General features: G+C 44.7%; 14 non-coding genes across 14 annotated transcripts; all 14 read right to left on the reverse strand.

Moving 5' to 3' along the window:
• Positions 1-7159: 7159 nt before the first annotated feature.
• On the reverse strand, positions 7160-7233 carry trnat-ugu (transfer RNA threonine (anticodon UGU)). Its single transcript has one exon. It is a non-coding gene; the product is annotated as a tRNA-Thr (tRNA).
• Positions 7234-7655: 422 nt separating this feature from the next.
• On the reverse strand, positions 7656-7729 carry trnat-ugu (transfer RNA threonine (anticodon UGU)). The gene has a single exon. It is a non-coding gene; the product is annotated as a tRNA-Thr (tRNA).
• Positions 7730-8041: 312 nt separating this feature from the next.
• trnat-agu (transfer RNA threonine (anticodon AGU)) lies at positions 8042-8115 on the reverse strand. The gene has a single exon. It is a non-coding gene; the product is annotated as a tRNA-Thr (tRNA).
• A 545-nt stretch (positions 8116-8660) lies between these two features.
• On the reverse strand, positions 8661-8734 carry trnat-ugu (transfer RNA threonine (anticodon UGU)). The gene has a single exon. It is a non-coding gene; the product is annotated as a tRNA-Thr (tRNA).
• A 428-nt stretch (positions 8735-9162) lies between these two features.
• On the reverse strand, positions 9163-9236 carry trnat-ugu (transfer RNA threonine (anticodon UGU)). The gene has a single exon. It is a non-coding gene; the product is annotated as a tRNA-Thr (tRNA).
• A 1429-nt stretch (positions 9237-10665) lies between these two features.
• trnat-ugu (transfer RNA threonine (anticodon UGU)) lies at positions 10666-10739 on the reverse strand. The gene has a single exon. It is a non-coding gene; the product is annotated as a tRNA-Thr (tRNA).
• Positions 10740-11188: 449 nt separating this feature from the next.
• trnat-ugu (transfer RNA threonine (anticodon UGU)) lies at positions 11189-11262 on the reverse strand. The gene has a single exon. It is a non-coding gene; the product is annotated as a tRNA-Thr (tRNA).
• Positions 11263-11673: 411 nt separating this feature from the next.
• trnat-cgu (transfer RNA threonine (anticodon CGU)) lies at positions 11674-11747 on the reverse strand. The gene has a single exon. It is a non-coding gene; the product is annotated as a tRNA-Thr (tRNA).
• A 155-nt stretch (positions 11748-11902) lies between these two features.
• On the reverse strand, positions 11903-11992 carry trnar-ucu (transfer RNA arginine (anticodon UCU)). Its single transcript is given in 2 exon segments — positions 11903-11938; positions 11956-11992. It is a non-coding gene; the product is annotated as a tRNA-Arg (tRNA).
• A 430-nt stretch (positions 11993-12422) lies between these two features.
• Positions 12423-12512, reverse strand: trnar-ucu (transfer RNA arginine (anticodon UCU)). Its single transcript is given in 2 exon segments — positions 12423-12458; positions 12476-12512. It is a non-coding gene; the product is annotated as a tRNA-Arg (tRNA).
• Positions 12513-12713: 201 nt separating this feature from the next.
• trnat-agu (transfer RNA threonine (anticodon AGU)) lies at positions 12714-12787 on the reverse strand. Its single transcript has one exon. It is a non-coding gene; the product is annotated as a tRNA-Thr (tRNA).
• A 469-nt stretch (positions 12788-13256) lies between these two features.
• Positions 13257-13330, reverse strand: trnat-ugu (transfer RNA threonine (anticodon UGU)). Its single transcript has one exon. It is a non-coding gene; the product is annotated as a tRNA-Thr (tRNA).
• A 419-nt stretch (positions 13331-13749) lies between these two features.
• trnat-cgu (transfer RNA threonine (anticodon CGU)) lies at positions 13750-13823 on the reverse strand. The gene has a single exon. It is a non-coding gene; the product is annotated as a tRNA-Thr (tRNA).
• Positions 13824-13978: 155 nt separating this feature from the next.
• Positions 13979-14068, reverse strand: trnar-ucu (transfer RNA arginine (anticodon UCU)). The gene is given in 2 exon segments: positions 13979-14014; positions 14032-14068. It is a non-coding gene; the product is annotated as a tRNA-Arg (tRNA).
• Between the last annotated feature and the right edge of the window lie 3165 nt (positions 14069-17233).

The raw sequence follows: 17233 nt of genomic DNA on the forward strand, positions 1-17233 counted from the left end.
TTTGTCTAAAAATATATTCAATATTTTAGCGTTTCTCATTTGCTACTTAAATCTACAACATACAACCATATCACAATTCAATGCACATAACAGACAGTTGACGGAGAACACCTGAAATGCGTGACCGAATGAACGATACTCATATATTTGCAGTAGACAAGCTGCGGTTCAGCTGCGCGCGACAAACGCTGCCAGTGTGAAAGCAAAATAGATGCGCGCTGCTTCTGCTCTGCTTACGTGCTGCGCACGCGCTGCTTACGCCCTGCTTACGCGTGCAGTGTGAAACCGGCGTTAAAGGGGCAATTTACATTACAATTACCACAATATAAATAAATTTACGCTATAAAATAAACAATGTTTATAACACCATTTCAACTTAAAATATTGATAATGACAAAAAATTTCTTAAATTAACCAACTTATAAATAAGCATGTTCAAAAAACTACAAATATTAATATCTAAAAAATTTTTTTTTTAAATTCTTGAATATTCTTTTAGTGGAAACATTTTTATTTTAAATACAAACGGCTAATAAATTTAACAGCACTTCTTCCGTTTTGAATAAAAGATTGCATACACAATAATAAACCAACATGCTCACTCAATGTTGCAGGTTTATCCAACAAATTGCCAGCTTCAGGAGGTTTGTCTAACTTCTTGGCTTAAGTTGGCATAGCCTCAGGCAACAAAACCTCACTTCCCATTTCTGCACACTCGTCAACCCAACTTTCCATCTCACTTTCCTGATCTACTCCAAGCAAATTGGCTGCCTCTCCAAGCAAATTTGCTTATTCAAGTTCACCTTCAGCTTGAGACTTTCTTTCATCCTTCACTTTGCTAAATGCCATCACAATATTGTTTTATATCTTGAAAAAGAACACATCCCCATTTCCAGTAAATGCTCCTCAACATTCTGTGCATCCAAGAGCAAGTTTACCAGTCCCTCTTCCTCCAAATGATTCTTCAAAACTGAATTGGACAGTTTGAAATAGGGGTGTAACGATATTACAAACCGAACCGAAATATCGCGATACACCAACCACGATACGTATCGCGAAACTCTCGTGGCATACCGCGGTACTCTCACGCCCCCTGCTGCCCATTGTTGAGGTTGACGTCACTTGTCTCTAACTAATTTAACATCTTTATTTTATCACATTTGATTAAATTGTATTAGTAATGATGAGCTTTTGTTCTAAATTTTGTTCCGAATATTATATTCTAAAGTTAGTATTTTCCAAGTGCATGTCATGTCATGTGACTTGAGTGAGCGATCACACTCTACTCAGGGCACGACATTAACGCTTGTCCGGGACAAGTGGATTTTGTGAAAGGGCAAGTGAAAGGGGATTTTACTTGCCCGACCGGACAAGCAACCTGATTAAAACATCAATTACAAACAATAACTAGCGCAGCAACGAAACTTTGGTGAGCATAATTCTGATTTTATTACTTAAGATGACTGAAAACGGACAGTATCAAGTATCAAGCTCGTGCAAGCTATCTGACTCACGGAAAATCAACGCTAACAGGCTCAACAGCATACACAAAGAAACAAGCATGAACAAACATACTGTGGTAGGAAAGCACCATTACGATTGCAAACGTGAGTGACATTGATTTTAAACAACAGTAGTTCAATAAACTAGTAGTTAATATTAACTGACTTACATTTTAGACACATCATTAACCATTTTTGCAAACGAAAATAGTTCTAAGCAACAGCAGAACCTCTCCGTGAATCTCCGAGCAACACAGCGGTATTTCAGTACTGAATGATTTAGCATTTTTTTTAATGAATCGAGTCAGTGAACGAACTGGTTGAATCCATCTATTGAATCCGTGACTTGCTCATTAAGACAGTGACTACTGCCACCTATTGGTGGTTCGATTTCATATTTAAAGGTATTGCATTTTTCCAATATTTTAAATTTATGTTTTAAAAAAAGTATAACATTAATCTTATTACATTACTTATGTATTTGCAATTTTACTGTGTAAATGCATTTTTTGGAACCTCTTATCTTCATTAAACAGTCTAAGTAAATACAGTTAAATGTCAATTTCATTGCAGGCCCGGTTTTTCCTGTGCAATGGGAAGATGGAGTTTGTTGATACTGATTTAATTTGTGCAACCATACAGAGTCTAATTATTCTAATTTGATGTATTGATAAAATTTAAGAATTTGATGTGAATGATGACACATACAGTTTGTAAGGTTAGGAAAATAAAGTTAAAAAGTGTCCTAGAAATCAATTTAAGGCAAATATCACAAATATTCAGATTAAAGTAAGACCTTATAGAGTAGTGATGAGACTGTTGCTTCAGAATGGATTAATTTACAGCAAAAAAGGCATTTTTTTGCCCCGGACAAGTACATTTTTCACTCGGACAAGTGAATGTCTAATTTTCACTAACTTACTCAGGTATCCTGACTGTACTAAAATGGGTTGCCAAAGTTTATAAAGAAAAAGTTTAGTTGTTCTTGTTATTAAGTGAATCTATTGTTCCTTAGCATTGTTGTTAAGATGACATCAACCCTAACCCCACAGCAAACAGAAACCGAACCGAACCGAACCGAACCGAACCGTGGCTCCAAAACCGTGAACCGAACCGAACCGTGCCTTTGGTGTATCGTTACACCCCTAGTTTGAATGCATCTTCACCAAAGTCACCTGCTACAGAGATTTTTGCAGTGACACTTGGCTGAAACCTGGCAATCCTTTGCAGCAGCCCACATCTTACACAACGGTGAAACTTTGGTTTTGCATCAGTCATTCTGCCAGGCATAACACTTGACACAACAACAACGAATGCTAACCTCAGCACCATTAATGTTAGCAGTCAGTGTTGTTACTCCTCCTTCATCAATTGTAAATGACAAATCTAAGCCTGGACCAGACAAATCTGCCACCAGTTTCATTTCTGTAAATCGAGTCGCTGTCAAATACAGACAGAGATGGGCATAAATACATCGAAATTTATTTAAATACAAATACAAAATACTGTGTAAAAAAATGTATTTAAATACAAATACAGTATTTTTAAAATACACAAAATACATGTGAAATTGGCCATCAAGTGCAGGTATCCCTATTAGGCTGAAATATATCTGGACATATTCTAAATGCAAAACAAAAACATTTAGATGTGTACTACTGATTAGAAATGATCTTCCCTTCCCCTGCCCTTTAGGAAAAACAAATCAATTTTTTTTTCTCCAAACATCTTTTATTATGTTTTATTACCATCAAGACTTCAACTCGGTAACAAGAATTCAATAACACAAAGTCCATTATATAACTGATGGTGTTCCTGTGTGTTTCACACATCCATCTATTCGATACCCTTTAGCACTACCAGCTTTTCAAAAAGATTGGGTTTCAGGCGTCGTCTGTGTGGCCTATTGATTAAGCCTGCAAATGAAAACAAGCGTTCTACAGGAGCTGAAGAGGGGATGATTGTGTTAAACCTCACAAACAGTTGTCTAATAAGTGGATACTGGTCCAAGACTTCCAACTCCTTTCTCAGATCTTCTAGGAAGTGCAATGTCTCCAGTTCAGCTTTGCTGTGTGTAGACTTGCCAGAGACCACAACATCTTCAGAAAAGACAAAAAAAAGTCTTCCACTTCACCATCAGCAGTTGTTGAACTTGACCCACTCTCCATAACAAGCCCAAGGTCTGCTGCTGACTGGATCATTAGTTCATGGATTCGTTTTTTTCCCCCTGACAATTGCTGGGGTAGCCAGTGCATTTTGAAGTATGGATGGGTTACACTTGCCAGGATTGCCTCATTGACTTCTGGTTTAAGTTGTAGAAAGCTGCTGAATCTGCTTCTGAAACCATCCATAATGGATTGCAAATGGTGAGCACAGTATTGGAGGAACGTAAAGCTTCAAGTTTAGATTCCACAGCAAACAGGGTGGGAAGAAGCTCAGCATAATAGTAGGATGACTGGCCCTGTAATCGATCAATGGCAACTGCAAGGGGCTTCAAGATTTTGGTGTACTCCTCCAGGTAATCTAGTTCAGCATCCCTGAATGAAGGTAGGTTCAATTCCAACATGATATCTCCAAGTTTTCCTCTTTGAGTGTTCAACTGGTTGAGACTGTCATAGAGAGAGTTCCATCGTGTTGGACATGGTGTGATCAGCCTGCAGTTTAACACCTCAGAGAGCTTCTCGGCACTCTATGGTCTGCCTGATGCATTCCATAATGCAGAACATTTACCCATTGTGGCATGGTTGAGACGAGAGAGACTAGGATTGTCTCTCATGGCTTTCTTTGCATCTGTGGTGGCCACTAAACTCAAGGGGCCTCATGTACAAAGACTTGCGTTGAATTCATACTAAAACATAGCGTACGGACAAAGCTGTAAATGTGCGTACGCACTAAAAAAATCAGATGTATGAAACACTGCGTACGCGGAATTCCACGCATATCTCTTTGTACATCTGAATTAACGTGAAACTGAGCGCACATGCACAAGCGCAAAACCCCTCCCTGCCTCCTCCCCCGTAATAATATGGTAATGACTCCACTTTGGCAAAACCAAACGAAAAAGCAAGCAAGAGAAACTTAACAGAATGTGATTTGAAGGTGCTCCTCACCGGTAGACCGGAGAAAAACTGTTATTTGCAAGTTTGTAAAAAAAAAAAAATAGAGTGGGAGAGTTTAGCTGACGCGGTTAACGCAGTGGGGTTTGAACATCGCACTGTGAACGAATTAAAAAAGAAATGGTCCGATGTAAAGGTGCAGGTGGAGAACAGCGGCGACTTAGCCTACGTTTCAGCGCATCAGTCAGAGTCATAGAGCGCAAGCAGATGAACATCGTTGTCTTGTAACGGTAAAATATCTTGTTTGAATAAGTGCAACGTTGTCTTTATGAAATAAACAATAGTAGGCCTATGTCTATAAAGGTTCATATAATGCCTCACCACACGGTGTGATGTTGACATAATGTGATTTAGTTTGACACAAAGCAACCGAGTGATCCTTGTCAGCTAGGTAAAATATTTTATAAGAAATTTCTATTTTGATTTTATGGTTATCTGCTGAATTTGCTGATGCTTGTAAATTACATGATGTAATTTATTAACATTTCATCATATTATATAGCCATTGAGAGGGACATCCCAGTGGATCGCAGTGTTGTTTGAATTAGTTTACATAAGATATATATATATATATAAGGGGGGTGCCCTTTTTTCAGTTTCAGCACATGCCCCTCAAAAGGTCTGTGCACGGCTCTGGTGCCACCAGCATTTCAGCTGCCCAATCGCCCGCTCTACAAGTGTGAGAATGGGCATCATTGTATCTGCGCTCTTGGTCAGTTTGTGGGTTGTTGAGGGGGGTTAACAGCCACGTCTTTAATGGATAACCGCGGTCTCCTGATATGCAGTTAAATAATTACGCTCAATAAAATAAAATAAAGTAAAACTTAGCTGTTTGCGATTCACGTATCCAAATTGTTCTTCAGATGGCGCCTTTATAGCAATGTCCGTGCAGTCGATCGCTTGCGCTTACATTAGGATAACCGGTGATCGCTGCAAATTGCGCTTTGTTTGACTGGTCAACTGCATGGTATGGAAATCTTATATACCTGCTAGACATGCGGATGATCCCGTCCCATACAGCTGGCATTGCACGGCTCAAAGACGACTGGCTTAACCCCGAGCGATCTGCCAGTTCCCTTTGGAAAGAACAATTTGCCAGGAAACCAAGCGTTATCAGCACCTGTAAGGGAACGGGTAATGCGTGGCTCCTCGCTGTCTCCAAATTTGGACCCAACTCAGCAAAGAGCTCCAAGAGGATAGCTCTTGGAAATCTGAAACAGCTTATAAGCCAGTCATCATCGTGGGCCAGAAAATCACTGTGATCCCTAAAAACGCGTTCCCTTCGGATTTGGCCATTGACAATGTCCTCCAATAAGGCCAACACTGCCATTGCCATAGACTAAGGGATGTATACATTTGTAAATGCTTTTATATGTTCTAAATCACATAATTGGTAGAAAAATATTGTCTCAATTAACCCATTTTATCAATTATAAATTAATAGCAATGTTTTCCACATGTGTTGGTGCGATACTTTGTAGTGTGCAATTTAAAATAATTGCCTCTAGGAGTCGCCAAGGGAAATAAAACAAACACATGCACAAAAAATACACGTACGCCAGACATGGAGTTGGCGTGGATCATCGCACATTCTCACGTTAATTTCATCGTTAGTAAATCCAAACGTGAGCATGAAATCTGGCGTACGCAAAGTTTTTGTGCGTACGCAGCGTTGATACATGAGGCCCAAGGTGTGGCATGCACACCTCAAGTGGGTTGGCAAAACAATTCCATTCTCGTTATACTCTGGAACTGATGAATCAATGTGTACAAAAGACAGATCCTCATTACCCTCTTCCTCATCTTTCTCTTCTATAGTGATGCTAAACTCTTTAAAGGCCTTTACAAAATTACAGATTTGTGCCTATCCAGCTCAGCCGAGTGGCACGCTGCGTGGGCAGAAAGACAGGTCCTCAGGTCTTTGCACAATTGAGGCACGGTTCAAAAATATACAGTGTAGTTGGGGTCTCCCATCCAACAGTGAGGCCAGAGACAGCCACCGGTGGAAAGGCACCATCAAAAGCAGGTGAGAGGGTAGTGTTGCAAGAGAAACCGCCCGCTGTCCTCGAGCTCCTCTGTGTCCCCATTCGCCGTCCGTTTTTTGGTAAAGCACAAGCTCGGCTGTATTGTGGCGCGCTCGTCTGTATTGTGGCGCACAACCAAAGGCATCGCTGGGATTCGAACGCAGGATCTCCTGTTTACTAGACTAGCCTGGCAGCACGTTCCCTCCGGGAGGGCGACTCAGACGATCCAGGCTTCCAGAGAAGAGGCCAGGGGTTGGCTGACCGGGCGCTGGACAGCTTTAAGGCGTTTGCCAACAACTGAGTCGGGGCGGTTTGCAAAATTAACCACTCGCTGCCCTAGCTATCCCTGTTTCCGGAAATTACAGATTTGTGCCTATCCAGCTCAGCCGAGTGGCACGCTGTGTGGGCAGAAAGACAGGTCCTCAGGTCTTTGCACAATTGAGGCACGGTTCAAAAATATGCAGTGTAGTTGGGGTCTGCCATCCAACAGTGAGGCCAGAAACAACCACTGGTGGAAAGGCACCGCTGGGATTCAAACCCAGGATCTCCTGTTTACAAGACAGACGCTTTGACCAGCTAAGCCACGGCGCCTCCTCGGTTGGACTAGTTAGCCTGGGATGCTATCCTTCAAAAGCAGGTGAGAGGGTAGTGTTGCAAGAGAAACCGCCCGCTTACCTCGAGCTTCTCTGTATCCCCATTCGCTGTCCGTTTTTTGGTAAAGCACGAGCTCGGCTGTATTGTGGCGCGCAACCAAAGGCATCGCTGGGATTCAAACGCAGGATCTCCTGTTTACTAGACTAGCCTGGAAGCACGTTCGCCCTCCGGGAGGGCGACTCAGACGATCCAGGCTTCGGGAGAAGAGGCCAAGGGTCGGCTGACCGTGCGCTGGACAGCTTTAAGGCGTTTGCCGACAACTGAGTCTGGGCGATTTGCAAAATGACCCACTTGCTGCCCTTGCTATCCCTGTTTGCGGGTCGCTTTCGGAAGTGCTTGCTGGACTGGAATGCCACCCCAGGCACTGCTGGGATTTGAACCCAGGATCTCCTGTTTACAAGACAAGCACTTTAACCAACTAAGCCACGGCACCACCCCGCATGTTAGGCGTGGGGAGGGCGGCTCAGAGGATGCATGAATCAACACTTTGAACGTCCTGCTGCCTCCACTTGATGCAAGACAGTGATTGCCATACCTCACTGAATTGGTTCTTGGGCATGTTGTGCTACCTTTTAAATATGATTGATATTTTTTTTAAATCAATGTACGCCGAGAACAGGATGCCTCAAAATGGTTTCTGCTGTCCCTCGGGTCTCTGCACAATTGCGATGTCGTTTGAAAGGCAGAGGCACTGTAAGGGCCTCAGGTCCAAGGGAGAGCAAAAAGATCCAACCTGTCGTTTGCAAGGCACCGCTGGGAATCGAACCCAGGATCTCCTGTTTACTAGACAGGCACTTTAACCAACTAAGCCACGGCGCCAACCAGCATGCAAGGCTGTCGGGAGGGTGACTCAGAGGATGCATGAATCAACACTTCGAACATCCTGCTGCCTCCACTTGATGCAAGACAGTGATTGCCATACCTCAATGAATTGCTTCTTGGGCATGTTTTGTTACCTTTTAAATATGATTGACTTTTTCTTTAATCAATGTACGCTGAGAACAGGAGGCCTCAAAATGGTTTCTGCTGTGCGAGGGCAACACTGTGCAGTATGGGCTTAACAAAATGGCAAAAAGCACGGCTCTGGTGAGACTCAAACCCACAACCTTTGAATGGCCTCATCTGGAATTCTAGAAGTCCAAGGCACTATCCATTGCGCCACAGAGCCAGTCAATATGCTAGGCTGGGCCACTGAGGGCTTTTCTTACAGATTTGTGCCTATCCAGCTCAGCCGAGTGACACACGCTGTGTGGGCAGAAAGACAGGTCCTCAGGTCTTTGCACAATTGAGGCACGGTTCAAAAATATACAGTGTAGTTGGGGTCTCCCACCCAACAGTGAGGCCAGAGACAGCCACCGGTGGAAAGGCACCGCTGGGATTCGAACCCAGGATCTCCTGTTTACAAGACAGGCGCTTTGACCAGCTAAGCCACGGCGCCTCCTCGGTTGGATTCGTTAGCCTGGGATGCTATCCTTCAAAAGCAGGTGAAAGGGTAGTGTTGCAAGAGAAACCGCCCGCTAACCTCGAGCTTCTCTGTGTCCCCATTCGCTGTCCGTTTTTTGGTAAGGCACGAGCTCGGCTGTATTGTGACGCGCAACCAAAGGCATCGCTGGGATTCGAACGCAGGATCTCCTGTTTACTAGACTAGCCTGGCAGCACGTTCGCCCTCCGGGAGGGCGACTCAGACGATCCAGGCTTCCAGAGAAGAGTCCAGGGGTTGGCTGACCGTGCGCTGGACAGCTTTAAGGCGTCTGCCGACAACTGAGTCTGGGCGATTTGCAAAACTACCCACTCGCTGGCCTTGCTATCCCTGTTTGCGGGTCGTTTTCGGAAAAGCTTGTGCTTGCTGGACTGGAAAACCGCCCAAAGCATCGCTGGGATTTGAACCCAAGATCTTCTGTTTACAAGACAGGCACTTTAACCAACTAAGCCACGGCGCCACCCCGCATGTAAGGCGTGGGGAGGGCGGCTCAGAGGATGCATGAATCAACACTTTGAATGTCCTGCTGCCTCCACTTGATGCAAGACAGTGATTTCCATACCTCACTGAATTGGTTCTTGGGCATGTTTTGCTACCTTTTAAATATAATTGACATTTTTTTTAAATCAATGTACACTGAGAACAGGAGGCCTCAAAATGGTTTCTGCTGTCTGAGGGCAACACTCTTATTATGGGCTTAGTATGGGCTTAACAAAATTCCAGAAAGCACAAATCTGATGGGACTCGAACCCACAACTTTTGAATGGCTTCATCTGGCAGTCTAGAAGTCTAATACGCTATCCATTGCGCCAGAGAGCACATCCAGCTTGGCCGAGTGGCAAGCTGTGCACTGAGCAAGCAGGTCTGTGCACAATTTAGACACGCTTTCTGGACTAGAACGCAGCCCAAGGGACTGCTGGGTTTTGAACCCAGAATCTCCTGTTTACTAGACAGGCGCTTTGACCAACTAAGCCATGGCGCCAACCCACATGCATGAATCAACACTTTGAACGTCCTGCTGCCTCCACTTGATGCAAGACAGTGATTGTCATACCTAACTGAATTGGTTCTTGGGCATGTTTTGCTACCTTTTAAATATGATTGACATTTTTTTTAAATCAATGTGCACTGAGAACAGGAGGCCTCAAAATGGTTTCTGCTGTCTGAGGGCAACACTCTTATTATGGGCTTAGTATGGGCTTAACAAAATTCCAAAAAGCACAACTCTGGTGGGACTTGAACCCACAACCTTTGAATGGCCTCATCTGGCAATCTAGAAGTCTAATACACTATGCATTGCGCCACAGAACCTATTCAGTTTGGCCGACTGGCAAGCTGTGCACTGAGCAAGCAGGTCTGTGCACAATTTAGGCTTGCTTGCTGGACTGGAGTGCAGCCCCAGGGACCGCTGGGATTCGAACCCAGAATCTGTTTACAAGATAAGCGCTTTGACCAGCTAAGCCACGGCGTCTCCTCGGTTGGAGCCTGGGATGCTATCCTTCAAAAGCAGGTGAGAGGGTAGTGTTACAAGAGAAACCGCCCGCTGTCCTCGAGCTCCTCTGTGTCCCCATTCGCCGTCCGTTTTTTGGTAAAGCACAAGCTCGGCTGTATTGTGGCGCGCAACCAAAGGCATCGCTGAGATTCGAACGCAGGATCTCCTGTTTACTAGACTAGCCTGGCAGCACGTTCCCTCCGGGAGGGCGACTCAGACGATCCAGGCTTCCAGAGAAGAAGCCAGGGGTTGGCTGACCGGGCGCTAGAGAGCTTTAAGGCGTTTGCCAACAACTGAGTCGGGCGGTTTGCAAAATTACCCACTTGCTGGCCTTGCTATCCCTGTTTGCGGGTCGTTTTCGGAAAAGCTTGCGCTTGCTGGACTGGAAAACCGCCCAAAGCACCGCTGGGATTTGAACCCAAGGTCTTCTGTTTACAAGACAGGCACTTTAACCAACTAAGCCACGGCGCCACCCCGCATGTAAGGCGTGGGGAGGGCGGCTCAGATGATGCATGAATCAACACTTTGAATGTCCTGCTGCCTCCACTTGATGCAAGACAGTGATTGCCATACCTCACTGAATTGGTTCTTGGGCATGTTTTGCTACCTTTTAAATATGATTGACATTTTTTTTTAAATCAATGTACACTGAGAACAGGAGGCCTCAAAATGGTTTCTGCTGTCTGAGGGCAACACTCTTATTATGGGCTTAGTATGGGCTTAACAAAATTCCAAGAAGCACAACTCTGGTGGGACTTGAACCCACAACCTTTGAATGGCCTCATCTAGCAGTCCAGATGTCCAATGCGCTATGTATTGCGCCACAGAGCCTGTCCAGCTTGGCCAAGAGGCAAGCTGTGCACTGAGCAAGCAGGTCTGTGCAAAATTTAGGCTTGCTTGCTGGACTGGAGTGCAGCCCAAGGGACCGCTGGGATTCGAACCCAGAATCTCCTGTTTACAAGACAAGCGCTTTGACCAGCTAAGCCACGGCGCCTCCTCGGTTGGACCCTAGGATGCAAGCCTTCAAAAGCAGGTGAGAGGGTAGTGTTACAAGAGAAACCACCCGCTGTCCTCGAGCTCCTCTGTGTCCCCATTCGCCGTCCGTTTTTTGGTAAAGCACAAACTCGGCTGTATTGTGGCGCGCAACCAAAGGCATCGCTGGGATTCGAACGCAGGATCTCCTGTTTACTAGACTAGCCTGGCAGCACGTTCCCTCCGGGAGGGCGACTCAGACGATCCAGGCTACCAGAGAAGAGGCCAGGGGTTGGCTGACCGGGCGCTGGACAGCTTTAAGGCGTTTGCCAACAACTGAGTCGGGGTGGTTTGCAGAATTAACCACTCGCTGTCCTAGCTATCCTTGTTGCTTTCGGAATAGCTTGCGCTTGCTGGACTGCAAAGCCGCCCAAGGCACCGCTGGGATTTGAACCCAGGATCTCCTGTTTACGAGACAGGCACTTTTACCAACTAAGCCACGGCGCCAAACCGCATGCAAGGCTGTCGGGAGGGTGACTCAGAGGGTCAAAACATCCAGAGGCGGGCCAGGTGCTGGTACGCTTAAAAGAGAATGTCTACAAATTTCTACTGCCTGAGGAAAACACTGCACAGTATGAGAGTTACTAGAAAGCCAAAAGCCACGACTCTGGTGGGACTCGAACCCACAACCTTTGAATGGCCTCGTCTAGCAGTCTAGAAGTCCAATGCGCTATCCATTGCGCCACAGAGCCCATAAGGGAGTCCCATGCAGAGCCGCGTGAAGGCTGACGTTTCGGGTCTGTGGCCGTCCAACGGTAAGAGAGCGCATGCTCTCTCTGCAGGAAGGACAGGCCCTCGGGTCTCTGCACAATTGCGGTGTCGTTTGAAAGGCAGAGGCACTGTAAGGGCCTCAGGTCCAAGGGAGAGCAAAAAGATCCAACCTGTCGTTTGCAAGGCACCAATGGGATTCAAACCCAGGATCTCCTGTTTACTAGACAGGCGCTTTAACCAACTAAGCCACGGCACAAACCAACATGCGAGGTCGTCGGGAGGGTGACTCAGAGGGTCAAAACATCCAGAGGCGGGCCAGGTGCTGGTACGCTTAAAAGAGAATGTCTACAAATTTCTACTGCCTGAGGAAAACACTGCACAGTATGAGAGTTACTAGAAAGCCAAAAGCCACGACTCTGGTGGGACTCGAACCTACAACCTTTGAATGGCCTCGTCTGGCAGTCTAGAAGTCCAATGCGCTATCCATTGCGCCATAGAGCCCATAAGGGGGTAGCATGCAGAGCCGCGTGAAGGCTGACGTTTCGGGTCTGTGGCCGTCCAAAGGTAAGAGAGCGCATGCTCTCTCTGCAGGAAGGACAGGCCCTCGGGTCTCTGCACAATTGCGGTGTCGTTTGAAAGACAGAGGCACTGTAAGGGCCTCAGGTCCAAGGGAGAGCAAAAAGATCCAACCTGTCGTTTGCAAGGCACCGCTGGGATTCGAACCCAGGATCTCCTGTTTACTAGACAGGCGCTTTAACCAACTAAGCCACGGCGCCACTCCTCTTGCTAGGCGTGGGGAGGGCGGCTCAGAGGATGCATGAACCAACACTTTGAACGTCCTGCTGCCTCCACTTGATGCAAGACAGTGATTGCCACACCTCACTGAATTGGTTCTTGGGCATGTTTTGCTACCTTTTAAATATAATTGACCTTTTTTTTTATCAATGTTTGCTGAGAACAGAAGGCCTCAAAATGGTTTCTTCTGTCCGAGAGCAACACTCTTATTATGGGCTTAGTACTGGCTTAACAAAATTCCAAAAAGCACGACTCTGGTGGGTATGCCAGGCTGTGCCACTGAGGGCTTTTCTTACAGATTTGTGCCCATCCAGCTCAGCCGAGTGGCACGCTGTGTGGGCAGAAAGACAGGTCCTCAGGTCTTTGCACAATTGAGGCACGGTTCAAAAATATGCAGTGTAGTTGGGGTCTCCCATCCAACAGTGAGGCCAGAGACAGCCACTGGTGGAAAGGCACCGCTGGGATTCGAACCCAGGATCTCCTGTTTACAAGATAGGCGCTTTGACCAGCTAAGCCACGGCGCCTCCTCGGTTGGATCCGTTAGCCTGGGATGCTATCCTTCAAAAGCAGGTGAGAGGGTAGTGTTGCAAGAGAAACCGCCCGCTTACCTCGAGCTTCTCTGTGTCCCCATTCGCTGTCCGTTTTTTGGTAAAGCACGAGCTCGGCTGTATTGTGGCGCGCAGCCAAAGGCATCGCTGGGGTTCGAACGCAGGAGCTCCTGTTTACTAGACTAGCCTGGCAGCACGTTCACCCTCCGGGAGGGCGACTCAGACGATCCAGGCTTCCAGAGAAGAGGCCAGGGGTTGGCTGACCGGGCGCTGGACAGCTTTAAGGCGTTTGCCAACAACTGAGTCGGGGCGGTTTGCAAAATTAACCACTCGCTGTCCTAGTTTCCGGGTCGCTTTCGGAATAGCTTGCGCTTGCTGGACTGCAAAGCCGCCCAAGGCACCGATGGGATTTGAACCCAGGATCTCCTGTTTACGAAACAGGCACTTTAACCAACTAAGCCACGGCGCCAAACCGCATGCAAGGCTGTCGGGAGGGTGACTCAGAGGGTCAAAACATCCAGAGGTGGGCCAGGTGCTGGTATGCTTAAAAGAGAATGTCTACAAATTTCTACTGCCTGAGGGCAACACTGCACAGTATGAGAGTTACTAGAAAGCCAAAAGCCACGACTCTGGTGGGACTCGAACCCACAACCTTTGAATGGCTTCGTCTGGCAGTCTAGAAGTCCAATGCGCTATCCATTGCGCCACAGAGCCGTAATGGGGTAGCAAACAGAGCCGCGTGAAGGCTGAACTTTCGGTTCTGTGGCCGTCCAACGGTAAGAGAGCGCATGCTCTCTCGGGAAGGCGTGGGGAGGGTGGCTCAGAGGATGCATGAATCAACACTTTGAACGTCCTGCTGCCTCCACTTGATGCAAGACAGTGATTGCCATACCTCAATGAATTGGTTCTTGGCATGTTTTGCTACCTTTTAAATATGATTAACATTTTTTTTTTTATCAATGTACGCTGAGAACAGGAGGCCTCAAAATGATTTCTGCTGTCCGAGGGCAACATTCTTATTATGGGCTTAACAAAATGGCATAAAGCGTGACTCTGGTGGGATTCGAACCCACAACCTTTGAATGGCCTCATCTGGCAGTCCAATGCGCTATCCATTGCGCCAATGCCAGAAACTAAACTGTTATGCTTTTAATTGTAAATTTTTTTAAATGAATAATAAACATTTTTTTAAATTAATAATTTACTTTTACTTTATTCTTTAACTGTTTCAGTATTACTATAATTAATATATAATAATATACAAATATGAATAATATTTATATTTGTTATACAAATATAAATAACACAGCCATATTTGACACTTTTACAGTATAGAAAACATATATAAATTATTATAAATATAAATGTTCTAATTATATTAGATATTCTAGTTATTCTAACATTTTACGTATTTATATTTTCTGCTTTATTCTGCCTGCCCCTTTTTTATTTTGAGCAGGCCTTTACATTTATATAAAGTTATTGTCACAGGGAAGGTCTGAGACGTACGGATCCATTTGCAGCATTTATTGAGAATCGTCAACAAGCAAGAGTAATCACCGGAAAACAGGAACAACGTAGGAAATCCAGTAAACAGTTCGATACTCAGGCAATGGTCACAATGGTATGTAGCAAGAATCAGAAACGAGATACACAGTCCAGGGGGAAAACGGGAAATCCAACACAGAGAAAAACGCTTAGAATTATGACCATGAGGAACGATAAGACTTCGCGCCGGAAGTGTGTGGCTTAAATGCATGTGGGAAAATGTGAAACAGGTGTTTGCAGCAATCAGTTCAGTGGAAAACGAGGAGCAGATGTGTGCAGTGATTGGTGCAGTGGCTTGTGGGGATTGCAGTCCAGAAGTGTGGTGCAAGAGTTCATGATGACAGGATAGACCAGATACGTGACAGTTATGAAATGCCTTTTTTAAATTGTGTTTTTACAGATTCATTATTTTGAGCACACAAATAGGCACAATGACAAAAATGTGAGGGCAAGCCTTTTTAATTATAGATTTTTAAAGTCAATAAAACGTTTAAAATGGAAAGTGCAATTTTGAGACATCAGTTTAAAATAATAAATGGTTAAATACCAAAACAAATGTTTATCACAGTAGTAAAAATTATAATAAATAGTAAACAAAAATAAACATGTACCTACACAGTGAAAATAATAATAAACAGTAAAGCAAAATAACTTAAATAATTTAACTAACTCAGTAGTGAAAATAATAAATAGTAAAACAAAACAAACATTTACTTCAATCGAGGAAATAATAAATAATAAACCAAAACAGTTACCACAGTAGTGCAATTCTGACACAGCCAAAAACAACAACAGTAAAAACACACAAGATATAAATAAATAAAATAACAAAGTAAACTTACCATTACATAAATCTAACAAACATTTACCTTAAATGTTATATTTCTCAACAGAAGCATGCAGTAAAGAAAACAAGTGAAGATTTTTTTTTTGAAAAAGAAGCCAAATCAATTACAAAAACGCAAAATAAGGCAAACATTAACCAAATAAACAAAAATAAAATGCTAAGGAGCTATTTTAAGAAGCTGGAGGGTCATTTCCTGGTTTCTTTTTCCTATAGCCTCGTTCCTTTAGCACAGCCCTCCATTCATCATATGATTGAGTCTCAGACTCTTCGCAGTACCAGTTGCCAAAGTACTGAACATGTGATGGTGGCTTTCTCTCTTTGTTACACTTTTTGCAAAGTATAACATCAGTCTACCTCACATATTTTCTAGTGATGACTCCGGTCTGCTCCCTCTCCTGTTTTCTCTTCCTATATTGCTGAGTGGAGTAAGGAACAGCTTGACTTGTCTGTGCCTGAGCTGATGGTGGTATAGCTGAAGGTAAAGGGATGTTGAAGAACATCACCTGTGAGGCACCAGGCACTGTAGAGGCTGGTGCATTTGCAGCTAACAGTGTAGGAAGCGGAACTGATGGCAAAATGAAAGAGAGAGGGGTGGTGCTGGTGCAATGACAGGGAGTCCTTGATGTGATGGCGGAGCTTGTGTGATGGCCTGAGGTTGTGACTTCCTCTTCAGTTTTGCCTCTCCAGCAGTGTTTGGTGGCAAGACAAAAAGGTGAGGATCAGCCAAACTGCCTGAAAAAAGTGCCAGTCCTTTCTGCATAGCCGCAGGAAGATTCTCAGGTCCTGCCATAGGTGCGTCTGAGGCTTGGATACCCTGTTTCAAAATCTCCTGTTCATGCGACCTGCAACGCCTGCTGAACCTGGGAGAAACATTTAACAACCAAGGTTTGGTCAGCCATGTCAATTAACTGCTTTGAATTTTAGGCTTACAGTAGGTAACAATGCTAATTTACTTACCATTGTGTGACTGTTGCAGCGTTCACTTCTGGGAGCTGGATGGTGGCCTCGCTCATCACCTTAGCATTGGTGAGGATGCACTCTCGGATGTGCTTGTATGAACGTGCCACCATTGTGAAGCGGGACACCCTCACTCCTTCACAGCGCACTGCATTTGGGTAGAGCATGCAGAGCTTTGTGAAGATGGCCTCCACCACTCGATTGCAGTCAGGCCACTGTGCAGGACTATGAGCGCCAACGAAACACCTGCAAAATACATCAGAATACATATTAATGAAAAACTGTTTTTAATGAGCGATCCTTACTCTGTTTTATTTTCACTGTTCTATTCTGTCTGTTTTACTTTGTGTTGTCTCGATATTTGTTTATATTAAAGATATTTAAATTTAAGACATTAAATATGCTTGCTTCTGCTAAATAAAATAGTGCATTGTGTGGTTGGAACTGTTCATAGCAACATACCTACCTAGCAACATAACAAAAGTCAGCATTACACATAAATCACTTATAATTTATGTTATAACTAG

Source organism: Garra rufa, chromosome 1 (assembly GCF_049309525.1).
Source record: "Garra rufa chromosome 1, GarRuf1.0, whole genome shotgun sequence".
NCBI classification, from domain to species: Eukaryota; Metazoa; Chordata; class Actinopteri; order Cypriniformes; family Cyprinidae; genus Garra; species Garra rufa.